The sequence below is a fragment of the Lissotriton helveticus genome, chromosome 3_1 (genome assembly GCF_964261635.1).
Source record: "Lissotriton helveticus chromosome 3_1, aLisHel1.1, whole genome shotgun sequence".
NCBI lineage: Eukaryota > Metazoa > Chordata > Amphibia > Caudata > Salamandridae > Lissotriton > Lissotriton helveticus.
The window spans coordinates 839,134,863-839,150,283 of NC_136061.1; the positions used below are offsets into that span (position 1 = coordinate 839,134,863).

General features: G+C 44.7%; 1 protein-coding gene across 1 annotated transcript in view; it reads right to left on the bottom strand.

The window, feature by feature from the left end:
- The window catches only part of DLGAP3 (DLG associated protein 3), a 1,133,297-nt gene that overhangs the window by 501,399 nt on the left and 616,477 nt on the right, over positions 1-15,421 (bottom strand). Inside the window, exon 3 of the mRNA XM_078683771.1 lies at positions 13,885-13,993. The gene's annotated coding sequence lies outside the window, so the exon portion shown is untranslated. The remainder of the gene's footprint in view (positions 1-13,884; positions 13,994-15,421) is intronic.

A 15,421-nucleotide genomic window follows, 5' to 3' on the forward strand; every position in this document is an offset into this window, starting at 1 on the left:
TAGGATAGAATTTAAGCTATTGACATTTACAGTGCCAATAGCCCAAAGTCTCATAAATGCAAATGCGTGTTTTTTAATGAATTGAGTCCATGGATTGGATGCCGGGATATGCAGCTAGAAATAAGCAAGTTTGAATCCCAGTTTGACCGGTTGACTTGTGGCGCAATCTAATACCATTCCCTCCCACTCACCATAGATTCTCCTGCAATGTGTGTTAATTCCCATGTGCGCTTTCGAAGACCCTCTTGGACTCCAGCAGTGAATGTTGTCTGTGCCCTCTCTGTAAATGGCGGACTGCCTTCCTGCAGTGCAGAACGCAGCTGCCTGACTGAAGCACATCTCTCCCAGGCCTCTGCAAGGCGGGAACAGCTGCCAGAGACTCCCATACCAACAATAAAGCCTTTATTAGTGATTTTTCATTGCATATGGCACCAGACGCACAAGCTTGGGAGTGAAATGGGCTTTCCAGTCCTCTCTCTTCAATTAGTAGACATCCAGAACACCACGAGTTGCCTGCACCCTCGGCAGCCGTGCGATATTGGCGCAGGAAGTCACTTTTAAATTAGTTTCTTTTCAATGGAAGTTCGGGCCCATTTAATGAGACCTCCTCCGTGCATTGCATCACGGGCTGAAGTAAAGCCGGGTCTGTGGAGGACGTCTGTATGATCAGGTCTTCCTAGAAAGAGTGTTAGCTCCTGCAGGGATAAGTCTAATTGTGAAGAAATTAAACAAGGCCTCAGAAGAAGAGAACTGTGTCACATGACAGGAAATCAGGGCCGGACTGGGAACAGCAACCAGCCCTGGCAGATTGTTGCTGGGCCGGCACTGGGCGCGGGAGGGAGGCGGGTTCTAGTAAGAAGCACCGCTCCCGCTTTTGTTACAGGGGGCAGATATTGCAGCACTGCTGCAAAGCTGGCCCCCAGTGACCAAAATGGCCACCACTGACACAAAACCGGCCCCGCCTCTCCAGCCCACAGGGGAAATTCCCGGTGCCCATTACGGCCAGTCCAGCCCTGTAGGAAGTCCTACAACACGTCAGTTGTGAGGTGGTCCTTTCCATGCAGCGCTGCTCTTTGTTCTATATTTGCCTCCCTGCTCCATACACATGGTGTAAATGGTGCAGTGTTTATTTGCTTCAAGGGAACCAGGTATCACTGTCTCTTTGTGTGTCTGGCAGGAGTGCAGTGTGTGAGTCTGGTTGCCTCACAGAGCATGTTTCTCATTCTGCAGAGGTTTACGGTAGATCTGCAGGTTTGGCAGCAAGACGGAAGGTATACATACCAATTCAAACCAATGTCCTCAGATAAAGCTTTTTTGTGCACACTTTCGTTTGTAATTTCCAGAGTCTGACTCTTTCCAGTTCTGAACTTGAATGCAGACAGTATTATTCAGCAGATCCGGCATGCAGCAATTTACAATAGCTGCATTATTGAAGTACATATAAATAGGAAATAATGTCCTCACCCATTTAGTTACCAAAGCAAAATGGGGCTAACATAGATTGCAAGCCCTCCCCAAACTCTTAATGTTTCCAATGTGTCTCCTTTTCACAGATATTCATGAAGATTGGCATTCACCTACCACAGCAGACTAAGTTTGAGCATGCCAAGTTTCAAGTAGATCCATGCAGGGGAATACAATTTATGGGAGGGGTTTAAAAAAAGATACAATTTCCATTGTTATTCCTATAGAAAATGGTGCTTTCTTCTGAAACAAAAACAGGCTAAATGGATTTGCACCAATTATGACACGAAATCAAAGCTGCACATAGAAAGCATTCTTTTGTGGTTTGATGTAAATTTATTCAGTAGCTTTTTATATATTTGTGTTTAGTAAATAGAGGGATTTGCTTCAAGGCATTACAATTCAGATATGCATTGGGGCACATGCATCAACCTATTTAGGGAGTGCAAACGGTGCAAATCGGTAAATTTGGCCGTTTGCACTTCCTAAATACGTTTTTGGGATGCATCAAACACCTTTTCAAAATTCGCATTTTTTTGCATTTCTTAAAAATGCGAATGCATTTAAGGGATCGCATTTGTGCGATTCCTTAAATGCAATGCATCAATTTTAAAAAAAATGCGAATTTTGAAATTGGAAGTGCAAATTAACACGAGGTTGACCCTCGTGTTAATTTGCGAAAATCTTTCAAAATGCAAAAAAATGCATATTTTACACTGTCATGTTACAGACACACATGTCCTTAGGACATGTGTGTTTGAAACATGCACTTCCAAATACATTTCAGGGGTGCAGGGGGGGGTCCTTTGGACCCCCCCTGCACCCTTGGAATGCATCAACAAATTGCGAATTCGTAAATGCCTTCCCATTGACTCCTATGGGCCTTCCGGCCCATAGGAATCAATGGGAATTGCGAAAATGCACTTAGGAATTCGCTATTTATTTGAGATTCGGTAAAAATTGAGATTTTTACCGAATCACAAATAAATAGCGAAAAAAATGATGCATAGCATTTTGCAATTCTTAATTTGCGATTCGGTAATTTTCGCAAATTAAGAATCGCAAAACCTATGAATGATGCATGTGCCCCATTGATCGTTAAACTTGCGAGTATGAAGCTCTTGAGTTCTGTCAATTGCGTTCGAATTTGTCATAAAATGTGATTGACTGTTTCCAGGCTTAAATATTTTTCCACCATCCTGGAATTCATGAAGTCTACCAAACTCGCAAATTTCCCGTGAAAAATAAAATTCACAGAAAAAAGAGGGCACAAAATGACAAGTTCTAACCACGAAATGTGGAGAACTCAAAATAGGGCGAAAATGCAAGTAGATGTTCAACTTGAAAATTCAACAACAATTGAGAGCATGCTGCTGCTATTTTGCTTGTGACAATGGGTGCCATTTTTACCAGGTCATGAGTTTCACTGAATGAGAACATTTCAATACACAAAAAAAGAAAATACACATATATGGCACCATTGTAACCAAGAGAGAAGGACCGAGAGAGTGAGGGTTGATAAAGAAAGGCTTAGGTCAGTCATTGTGAATAATACAACCGTTTGTGAACAAATACAAACTTAAAACCTTGGAATGGAGGGTTTAAACAAACTTGTGAATTAAAAAAATAAATAATTAGCAAGCTTTGGCAGTGGCAATTGGCCTGGCTAACAGCAGAAAGTGCTTCTTGATTCATTGGTGATTTTAGACACTCAAATCACCCTACTCACACTCTTCCTTGCATTCTCAAATATAGTCACTCCCCATCCCCCCTGATTCATTTTTGCATTCATCTACCTATCCATCTGCAATAAAACACTCACATAAACTCAAGCTGCAAGAATAAAAGTAGGGGAAAGTAGCGGCCTAAACATGGTGGGCATATGCTTACAATAGAAATTAAATTAAATGTAGCAGCGAGCAGCCATCTTGCAGTGGTTTTGTTCATAGTCTATTGCTGTTTTAGGTTTTATTATGGCCGCCACATTTACAAGCAATCTGTTGGTCTTCTTGTAACGGTAGGACAATGATTTACTATGAACAATACCATTTATAGATGACTTCTCGGTTTACAAGCAGTGGCTGGCCTGAATGAAGTGAGCAGCAATTAAGAAACCCTCTAGCACTGTATGGGAAGCTAGAGTGCACACTTAAAAAGAATTAAACGAAAAGAAAAATCATGGGGGACTTAGCAAAGGAGAAAATGGTAAACTAAAGGACTAGCAGCCTGATTCATGTACGGGCCGTTTTGCGTGTCCCTAATAGCGAATCATAGCGACTCGCTATTGAGGAAACGCAAAACGGCATTCATGTACTTTCCGGGAAAAAAATAGCGACTCGCACGCGGGCGCTAAATCCGTTAGCGACCAACTAAAATCACAGAAAAATCGCTATTCCCGGCTACCTGCGTCGGGAATGCGACTCGCAATCTCGTGCGATCGGGAATGTGACTCGCAATCTCGTGCGATCGGGAATGCGACTCGCAATCTCGTGCGATCGGGAATGCGACTCGCATTCTCGCGCGATCGGGAAAACGGGAAGTCGCTTTCCGAGCACAGTGATGACATCACAACCAGGAAGCAGGCAGTTCCCACCCCCAAACACCACAGTGAGGCAAACCTTCGAGGGAGCAAGTCGGAAAGCAGCCGCTAAACCAGCGATAGCGACTTCACTAACGACTGCAATAGCGACCTAACTGCTGCCATGTCTGAGGAACCTGTCCCTGGCCCCAGCAACAGCGCAGGACGAAAGAGAAAGCTGAAGTTCTCAGAGCAGGAGCTCGAGAACCTGATAGAAGGGGTGGTGGCCAACCATGACAGACTCTTCGGGATCAACTCCAGGAAGGTCCCAGAGCAAGACAAACGGAGGATCTGGCTGGGAATAGCCTCCAGCGTGAACTCGGTGGGTGTGGCCGATAGGTCATTGGAGGAGCTTAAGAAGCGATGGTACGACCTCCGAGGTCGTGCCAAGGAGAGGGTGGCGGAGCGCCTTGGAGAGGCATCGGGCACTGGAGGTGGCGGACCAACAGTCCCACCCAACACACCCTTGGAGGACCAGGTCGAGAACACCCTTGAGAGGGAGGCGTGCGTTGGCGTCACCCCTCTGGACTCCTCCCGCCCCACCCAAGACACCCAAGGTAAGTGGCATGCCACTGCGACCCTGTCCCCTATGACCGTCCCTGACCAGATAGGCTCACTTATTGGCCCTTAGTCATGCCTTTGTTGCGCATCAGGGAATGCCCTGAAGCATTGTGGGAGATGTAGTATGTCCACAATGTAGTAGTACCACTATGCAGCCAGACAGGTCCCAAAGTACGCAAATCCACAGCCATCCAGGGAATGTCACCCAGCATGCATGTAACATCAGCACGTCTGGCAGTCACATGCAACTAATGAGTATCCACTTACCCTCACAGGTGGCGCAGAAAGCAGTGACAGCGAGAGGCTGCAGATAGATGAGGAGGCCCAGGAGGAGGATTCACAACCGGAAACCCAGGCACCAGCCCCTGCCGCTGCAACAACACCAGCAGCCAGGCCCCCCACCGTTGTGGCCCCTGCATCTGCCATCCCACCCGCAGCCAAAGCCAGGCCCCCCACCGGTGTGGCCCCTGCTTCTGCCATCCCACCCGCATCCAAAGCCAGGCCCCCCACCGTTGTGGCCTCTGCTTCTGCCATCCCACCCGCAGCCAGAGCCAGGCACCCCACAAATGTGCCTCCAGTACCTGCCGCACCAGCAACGCCTGCTGTGACACCACCTGCAGCTGGTGCTACATCATCTGGGCCTGCGACAGCGGCAACACAGCGGCCAGCCACTGTGACAGGCCAGCAGAGCAGGCGTGGGAGCTCTCACCGTCACACCACAGCTCCAATCAGCAGGAGGGGCAATGGACAGCGCCATGCCTGTATGAACGTAGAGAGGCGCATGCTCAGGATCCATCAGCGCCAGTCACAGCAGCAAGGTGCCATACAGCTCCAGCTGCACAAAATTGGGCGCAATGTGGCGGGAGTGGGAGACCGCATGGACCGCATGACGGCGGCCATGGGCCGCATGACTGCAGCCATGGAGGCAAACGCTGCTGCGGTGAGCAAGCAGCGCAGGGCAGCAAGCCGGCGCCACCACCAGCTCATGAGCCGGCTGGCCTCCTACAGCCGGTCAAATTATGTGGCTGCAAATGCCACCTCCCAGTTGTCACGCCGGTCACTCACACAGCAGCACCAACTAGTTCAGTGCTGTGAGGACATCACCAGGGTCCTGGAGCACCTAACCACCGCGGTGACGGCACTACACCCTCCAGCTCTACCTGCCACTGTAGGGGGTGACAATGGCAGTGAGGGGGCTTCAAGCGTCAGCCGCCAATCTGCAACACTAGTCCCGCCACTTAGGCGCAGCACCAGGGCAACGCCTGGTACAGGTGCCCCGGAGGAGGATGAGCCTCAGAGGCGGCTGGGCATAACGCGCAGGAGGCGCACTTGACTCTGCCCGAAAAACACAGGCACAGGCTGACTATAAGCCTGCCATTGACTTGCACACTGCAGTATGAAGGAATACTGTTGGTTGTAAATAGTTGTACAGATTACCTTTTTCTTGTGAATGAAACAAATATATTTATTTTGCTGCACACATTAGCCTTGTGTGATCATTACATTTTGCATGCAATTGTGATATGTGGGGTGGGGGTAGAGGGTGGGCTAGAAATTGTTCGCTGTGATGTGGTTGCGACGTCTGTGGCCTTCAGCTGGGTTCTCCCCGCGTGCATGGTGCGCATGTGCTGGTGGCCGGTCGTCCCCTTCTGATTCACTGCCTGAGATCTCAACAGGTATCCGGCGCTTGGTTGCAATGCTATGAAGCATTGCACAGACAGCCACAATGCGGCAGCAGGCAGCAGGACTGTAATACATGGCCCCACCTGTCTTGTGCAGTATACGGAACCTGCTCTTGAGCAGGCCAAATGTCCTTTCTATACAGTTCCTTGTCCGGATGTGCGCAACATTGTAGCGCCGTTGCTGAGGTGTGGCAGGGTTGAGGTAAGGGGTCAGGAGGTATTCCCGTAGGGCGTAGCCACTGTCACCTGAATGAGAGGAGCAGATGTTGATTGCCTGTGCAGCGCAGTGCCTTCATTGCAATGTGACATTGTCGACAAAGTGTACTTACCAAGTAGGTGTCCTTCCCCAAACTCTCCCCTGAGCAGTCGTGTGTGGAGTCCGCTGTGCCTGAAGATAAAGGAGTCATGGGTACTCCCTGGGTACTGGGCGACAATGTCAGTGATGATGGTCTTGGCATTGCAGACCATCTGTATGTTGAGGGAGTGGTAGGACTTCCTGTTGCGGTACATATACTCTGTGGCAGCTGGTGGGCAGATGGCGACGTGGGTACAGTCTATGCAGCCGAGGACATGGGGAAAATGGGCTACATTGTAAAATTGAAGTTTTGTCAGGTCCAATTCCTGTTGGCTCGTGGGAAATGTGATGTGGCGGTGGAGCTGGGTGAGCATGGCGTCAACGAAAGTGTGGAGGCAGCGTGACATGGTGGGCTGGGATATCCCCCCAGCAGCCGCTACTATGCCCTAGAAACTGCCGGAGGCCAGGAGGTGCAGGCTGCACAATACCTGCACATGTGTAGGCACCGAATTGTTCCGCCTTGTTGGGTGCTGCATGAGGGGGTCAAGTTCATGTATCAGCCAGATGATCATTTCCCCATTCAGCCTGTATTTAGAATATATCTGTTCTCTGGTTTGGCCCAGCAAGGTGACCCGCTGCCGGTAAATCCTTTCCTGCCTCATGCGTCTCCTCCGTGCTGCTCGCTGTAGCCTTCGCCGCCTCACCACCATGTACATTCCTGGCATTGTGGAACGCCTAATGCTGCTGCTGAATGTCCTTATGTGTGATTGGTCAGGCCTGGACCTGTTGGTGATTGGCCAACTGTTTTTCAAATTTTTGTTAATCATGGCTTTTATGGTTACCACCTGCTTTGAGTTGTCCTTAATTTGCGCCGCGCTAAATAGCGATTTTGGGTTTTTCCGCTATTGTATATTTTTCATGAATGCCGATTGAGAATATATTGCGTTTCGCTATTCATTTCGCAGATTCCGTGGTTGGTCGCTATTTCTGTATCGCTAATGCGCGACTACCAGGACTCTGCGACTATTAGAGCGTAATCGCTATTATAATCGCTATTCTGTGTTTGCGAATTCGCTATTTTGTACTTGAATGCCGATTCCGTTTTTTGCACCCGCAATTGCATTTTCGCAGCCATTGCGGGCGCTATTTCGCTTCATGAATCAGGCTGTAGGTCTGTTGCCCTGTCACTGACACACACTCATTTTCAGGCAGATGTGCACATGGTATCAAGCACACAAAGGAAGCCTTACACCCCAGACGGGCCTGCTGCTGCCTTCTTTCCCAGGGATGGCAAAAAGACAGGTATCTACATATTGCATTTTTGGAACTGCGCCCCATCACTTGACTTCATAAAAAATGTGCAGTGGATCCCCTGGAAGAATTCAAAGCAAAACATGCAGACAGCTATGCCTGTGTGTGGGGATGTACTGTTCTGTAAACAATGTACAACACTGTTTCTTTAAGCACACAGGTTTCTCCACGAGCGTCATAGTGCTCGTGGAGTCTCCTGTGTTCTAGTGCTTAGAACTCCTGGACGGCAGTTGCTGCCGGGAGAGCTGTCGACTGGATGATAATAAAGGACCGTGCCTCTTTACATTGCTTTGGTATCGTCTTCCTTTCACTGGCGACGAGGACGGTCCAGTACTTCAACTCTCCCAAAAGTTGCCTGTAATTCTGTTGGAGTTGTCAAAGGTGATGTTGGAGTACTCATTTCTTTTAAGCAATACTGGGAATGATCAACAGATTTGGCTAGGGTCAAAGCAGTTTCTAGATCGGGGTCACCAGACGATAAAAGTTTTTCACGCACTTTTCTGTCATGAGTGCGTTCAATGAGCTGATCCCTAATGATTTCATCTCTGAATTCTCTGTAGTTGCAGTTAACTGCCAGAATCCTTAAGGCTGCAACGAAATCATCAATGGACTCTCCGGGTAATTGTGCACGTTGCAAAAACTTGTGACGTTCCAATACAGTGTTCCGTTTAGGACTAAATCTTTTGTCTAATGTCTTTACTAGAGAAGCATATTCGTCTAATATTTGCGCATCGCCATCATCACTTGAAATGGATATTCTCACTTCTTCGAGGGGTAAAGTTTCCAGAATGGACCTTCCTTCAGGTCCCAAATTATATACTAATAGCGCTTTCTTCTTTTTTTGATGTGAAGGTATCACCATCGATGGCTTCGATGTATGCGTCAAATGTCGCTTTCCATTGTTTCCAGGGCATGGGAGGAGGACCCGGAGATTGCAAAAAGGGAGGTGGTGAGGTTACCTTTTCCATTTGCGTGGGGAGCTGCTGCCTCAAAACTTAGTAATAAGTAATTCAAGTCTTTGAAGTCTACTAAATACTCAAGGTATTTTGTGGTTAATTTTTTGAGAATGCCTGCTGTGCAAATGTTTTTGTTATTTTTTTTAAAACTGTAGAAACTGTAGTTTTCCTTTATTAATTACTTAGTAATGATATTGTAATGTAGGCTGAAATACTATAAGTCTGCTTTGTTTTATAATGACGTTGTGTATTGCAGAAGGGTTCTTCACAAATAGTGAAGAGTATTGATGAACGATTACATGTAGATGAAGAGGACGAACATTATGAATTGTTGATGTTGTCTTCTTCTCCCATGAATGCTGATGGAGTTGTTGAAATAGCAACTATGGATGCATCTCGAAGACGAAAATCCCCTGTTTGTTCCATTAATGTGAATGGCGTATTAATCAAATTTCTAGCGGATTCAGGTTCTCCATTTTCCATAGTTAATGTTAAGGATTTAGACATGTTAGATAATATTCTACTATCAAAATCTTTTATCAGAATGTTTGCATATGGAGGCAAAAGAGTAGAAGTATTAGGAAAGTTTAGAGGAGAGATTGAATTCAAAGGAGAATCTACGTCCTCCATCATTTATGTGGTAAAAGATGGTACCAATTTATTGGGTTGGCATGAACAGGGTGAACTAAGCATGATTCTTGATCCCAACCATCAAGATATGGTTTTATCAAGACGAGAGGCCAAGCAGTATTATGCCTCTTTGCCTGATATAGAGCCAGTAAATTCTCTAAGCGTTTCTGGTGAAAGTGAATGGGTGCATGAATTTCCAGAGATCTTCTGTGACAAATTAGGCAAACTCAAAGGTTTTCAGCATCAAATTATTTTAAAAGAGGGGGCTAAAGCAGTTGCACACAAAGTTCGCAAAGTACCTCTAAGTATGCGAAGTGAGTTAAAGGCTGAACTGGAGAGATTGTGTCTCTTAGGAGTAATTGAACCTATAGAGGCATCAGAGTGGTTATCTCCTGTAGTTTTGGCGCGCAAGGCTGATAAGTCCCTTAGGATGTGTGTGGATTTGCACGACTTAAATGCAAGCATCTGGATTGATCGGCAGCCACTACCTAATATTAATGAAATGTTATCTACATTGGAGGGTGCCAGTTATTTCACTACTTTAGACATTTTTTCGGCATATCACCAGGTTGTATTAAGCCAAGATTCAAGACACCTAATGTCTTTTGTAACTCCTGAGGGTGCTTTCCGCTATTTGAGGATGCCGTTCGGTCTGGCGTCGGCTTCCGCAGTTTTTCAACGCCTCATGGGAAATCTTTTCAAAAACACTGCGGGAGTCGTCTTCTTTCAGGACGACATTCTCATTTATGGCAAGTCTGTAAGTGAACACAATAGCAGAGTAAGAACAGCATTGACAATTTTAAAAGATTTTGGGTTGACGTTAAGAAAAGACAAATGCAGATTTCTCAGGAATAGTGTAGATTATTTGGGTCATCACATCTCAGCCAAAGGGGTGGAACCAAAAATGAAATTATTAGATGCCATTCAGAATGCATCAGAACCATCCAACAAGGATCAACTACGTTCCTTTTTAGGACTGATCGAATATTATGCCAAATTTGTCAAGAATTTTTCTGACAGGACTGTGTCTCTGAGAAATTTATTGAAAAAGAATGTTAAATATATTTGGTCACAAGAATGTGCAAATGATTTTAACTTACTGAAAAATGCTATTGTACAAGCACATCCTCTCAAACTTTTTAATATTAATGATCAGAACATTGTAATTACCGATGCCAGCAATGTAGGTCTGGGTGCAGTTCTTTCTCAGAAAAGAGCGGATGGTAAAGTAGAGGTAATTGCATTTGCCTCCAGGACCTTACGTGGAGCTGAAGACACATATTCTACCATCGAGAAAGAGGTGTTAGCTTTATGGTGGGGTGTGCAGCATTTCAGGAACTTCCTCTGGGGTAATCACATAACACTCAAAACTGACCACAAGCCCCTAGTTGATCTTTTCACTACGAAAGGTGGTGGGAGGGCCTCTCCTCGCATTGCCAGATGGCAATACAGGCTTAGTGAGTTTGATTACCACCTGGAATATGTTCCTGGAATTAGAAACAATGTGGCTGATTGTTTGTCCAGATTGCCTCTTCCTCACGATAAGTTAGAGCAGAGTGATGAAGATTTGGAAATGGTGTGTGCAGTGAGTTCTGTATCGGAGGTTGGCATCACGTTGTCAGAAAATGAGTGGAAATTAGCAGTGACTGAAGATAAGAATTTGTGTTGTGTAATGGATTACCTGATAAATGGTTGGCCTGATGATAAGTCCCTTTCTTCAGATTTAATGCCATTCAGGAGAGTTCGTGATGAATTATCTTTGATTGATGGCATTTTACGTAGGGCTGGTTTACTAGTGGTTCCGGAAGCTCTTTGTGGAAAAGTTTTGGAATTGGCTCACGTTGGTCATTTGGGCATTCGAGCTATGAAAAGGAGGGTACGTGAAGATTTTTGGTGGCCTGGAGTAGACAGAGCGATTGAACATTGTGTGCGTGATTGTGGTGCTTGTGTCCTTAGTGACAAATCTCAAGTTACTAGTCCTTCTCCTGTGACTCCTGTGCAAGTTAAAGAGCTACCTTGGCATAAATTGGCGTTTGATATTGCGGGTCCATTTTACAATCTAGGAACAACTCCAAAGTATGCATTAGTTTTAATTGACTACATGTCAAAGTGGCCGGAGGTTAAATTTGTTGAGTGCATAAATTCTACTACTGTCATTGAATTTTTCAAAAATGTGTTTTTGCGGGAGGGCGTGCCAGAAGAATTAGTATCGGACAATGGCACTCAGTTGGTGTCGGGTGAGATGCAAAATTTTTTAAAATCTCTTGGGATCAAGCACATTCTCACCTCTTTATATCACCCTTCGAGCAATGGATTAGTTGAGAGGTTGAACCGTGTGATTAAGGATCAGTTGCAGTTAGCCAACGTTAATGGTTTAAATTGGAGGAAGGTCATCTCTGACATGTTGTGGGCATTGAGAGTCACTCCCCATTCTAGCACAGGAGTCTCACCTTTTACGTTACTCAGAGGTAGAGTGGCTGGGTCAGAGTTAAACAAAGATTGGATGGCAAGAAAAAACATTGACAGTATCAAACTCGCTGGAGTGGCTGATGTTAGAGCTGGTACTCAAGCCAAATATGCTCAAGGGAGTTGTAGATTGTCTCCTGTGCGCTCGGGGGACTGGGTTAGGATAAAAAAAACAGTACTTTTACAGAAAGGGTTAACTCGGTTTTCTTCTCCTGTTTTAGTCAAGGAAGTAAAGGATCATGTGGTTGTTCTAGAGAATGGTAAAATTTGGAACAAGTCTCGTGTTTCCATTGTCCCTAAGCATAAAGTTGAGTTCGTGAAAAGTAAATTTGGTTTGAAATCTAGTGTCTTACCCACCTCTAACACAGGTTTACTACCTACTAGTACTGTTCCTCCAGTTCTGCCCGCTCATGACCCCAGTTCTGTTCCAAATGACATGTTAACTAGACGATTTTCCACCAGATGTAAAATTGTTCCTGGAAAGTTTCGTGATTTCGTGACTTATTGAATTAATGTTTTTATTTTTAATTTTTGGGGAAGGGGTGGGTTAGTTATATCAATTGTTTTTGTCAATTGTTATTAATTGAGGGTAGGGGGATGTGTGGGGATGTACTGTTCTGTAAACAATGTACAACACTGTTTCTTTAAGCACACAGGTTTCTCCACGAGCGTCATAGTGCTCTTGGAGTCTCCTGTGTTCTAGTGCTTAGAACTCCTGGACGGCAGTTGCTGCCGGGAGAGCTGTCGACTGGATGATAATAAAGGACCGTGCCTCTTTACATTGCTTTGGTATCGTCTTCCTTTCACTGAGCCTACCTTTATTTTTTTTTAAATAAATTAATTGTGGCTACTAGTCATCCAGAAGGTTTGAACTTGCATTGTGGTTCATGATCCAAAGTAGAATCTTCCTTAAGACCTGCTGAACCCATTGAACCCACTGAATCTTTTTGAAAAATTTGACTGTTACGCAGGTTAAAGTTCACGCAACCCAAGCCCTGTAACTGAGATATTGAGAGAAGGAAGATCTGCCAAACTTGTTTAAGAGTATCCATTGTATGAATAAGGACTTCAGTTTATCACTCCAAACACAGTGATGTATTCACAAGGCCTTTGACCACTTCAACCTTTAGCAATCACCTCCTTACGCTGGGCCCCAATAATTACACCAGTCAATGCCAATTGCCACCATGCCACAGCACAACCTCCTACATTCCACTTGCAGAAAATAGGCCGTATCTCATCTTTCTACGCCACCCTTCCTGCCCGGTGGATCCTCCACAAGACCACCAGATATTTCATTAGATCAGACTTCCTTGATGAGAAGCACAGCCAGTAGACTATACTTTCACGACACCACTTATCCTGGAATCATGCCATCCTCCACTGGAACGCAATCCCACAGTATAGACAGCACATCATGCCAAGAGGGTACACATCATCCATGCATGTTCCTCATCAATAGACATGACAATTAGAACACTATGCTGAAGGCAATGCTTCCTCATACCATAGCATGCAGCTAACCTCAGTCCAATAGACTAGACACCCTAGTCATAGCACAAAGTCCTTCTAGGTAGGGCGCCTCCTATCCTATCCTGATTATTCCTGGGGACTTTGTGATAAGCCTTCTAATTGATATGCAATCTCACAACAGTGCACTGTGACAAGGACTACAGACACAACGCCACACCAAAAATCATTCAATTAGACCAGACTACAAACCCCGCTAATGACATCTAGACTATTAACCACTGCCTTGCTGCACCCCTCAGTAGACCCCAAAACGGTTGTTTTTCTATGTCAACACATGAAATGGAGGCCAGTGAATGACTTTTGGAGTCTACAAGTACTGTACAAAAGGATGGGACAAATTCTCTCAGCAAAAGGCGGTGTAACTAGGTAATGATGTAGATCAAAGATACTGAGCGAGGCCTTCCTTACCCGTGATGTGGCTAGTGAACTCCTGGCTTCTTGGCACAAAATGTAGCCTTCATTCTCAAGTAGTGAGGAGGCCAACTCAGCCAGAGATCAACGAGTCATGGGTTGAGTCCTGGAGAGCAAAATGAAACAGAGTCAGAACTGCAGACTTGTGATATGAATATTTTATACACAGGGCTCACTTACAGGCAGGGGAAGCTGAGATAAAGTACTCAAGGCTATTTGTGATCATTTCAAATAATTCACAGAAATCTACAGAAAATATGTATTAGAATGTGAAGGCGTGAGCACAGATTGCTAGGGTACAGTTAAAGGATATGGCAACAAATCTCGTAAAGTATTAATAAGTGTGATTCAGGTACATTATTTATCTAACCCAAAAATTACTATTTTAAAAAAGACATATATAAATAATTCAAAAGACACTTCTTAGAATAGTTCTAGCGTCAGTTTTAAGGAGAAGTCAATAAGGTGATCCATATAAGTTTGATTTTCTATTCAATGCATATTTCATGTAATCCTTATTTAGAGATCATATATACAGCACAATAAAGCAAACGCGTGTTTCACCCTGTGGAGGTACATTAGCCTAAGGCCTTTTAAAGGCTGAAGTAGCAACATTTAATTGTTGTACTTATTTAATTTGTAGAACAACAAGATAACATAACAATGCATGACATATATAGCTGAAAAGAAAAAGTAGCAACAATAAAGGAGAAGATTCAGTGTATATTAAACAAAAGAAGAAAATAAAATAAACACAAATAAACATTAATCAATAATGATGGGCAAATCTCAACGCTTGTTGATTGGGCTGTGTTGTGTATATGACCTCTAAACATTGATTACATGAAATATGCATTGAATAAATAAACAAATTTTATATGGATCACCCTATTGTCTTCTTGAAACTGACACTGGAACTTTCCTAAGGACTATCTGAGGAAGGAATGATATAAGTATTTTTTAATTCAGTATTATTTGGTTTAGATAAGTATTGCATATGCATCATACTTATTAATACTAATCAACAATTAACATTTTGGGATGTACCTAACAGGATGCATTTACAAAAACATTTCTATCCGTATATCATTGGACAAAAGAATTCAAATAAATAGCCCATTTTCCTGTCACCAACATCTCAGAAAGTGGCAACGCTGTCATAGAATGATGCATGTCGTTGATGGAGAATGGTATAGCGGATAGTGACAGATTTGTGCAGGTCATATTCATGGAACCCAGTTGTGGCCCGTAAGCATGGTGGGTGGGGCACAGGAGGGGAGTCGACAGACAATGGAATAGGGATATTGAGATAAATAAATCCTATTCCGTCGTCTGTCAACTTCCCCCCCCCCCCACCCTGCTTTGCCCCACTGCCCCACCATGCTTACCTGCACCAGCTGCGACTTATAGAACCATGCATTTTTTGTTAGGTGCAAGGCACAATTTTAGAACTGTGTGGGGACATGTTGGAGAATAGTGTAGGAACTGTTGAAGATTGACTCAGAGCACAATGTAAAAAGTGCAGGCCATAGTT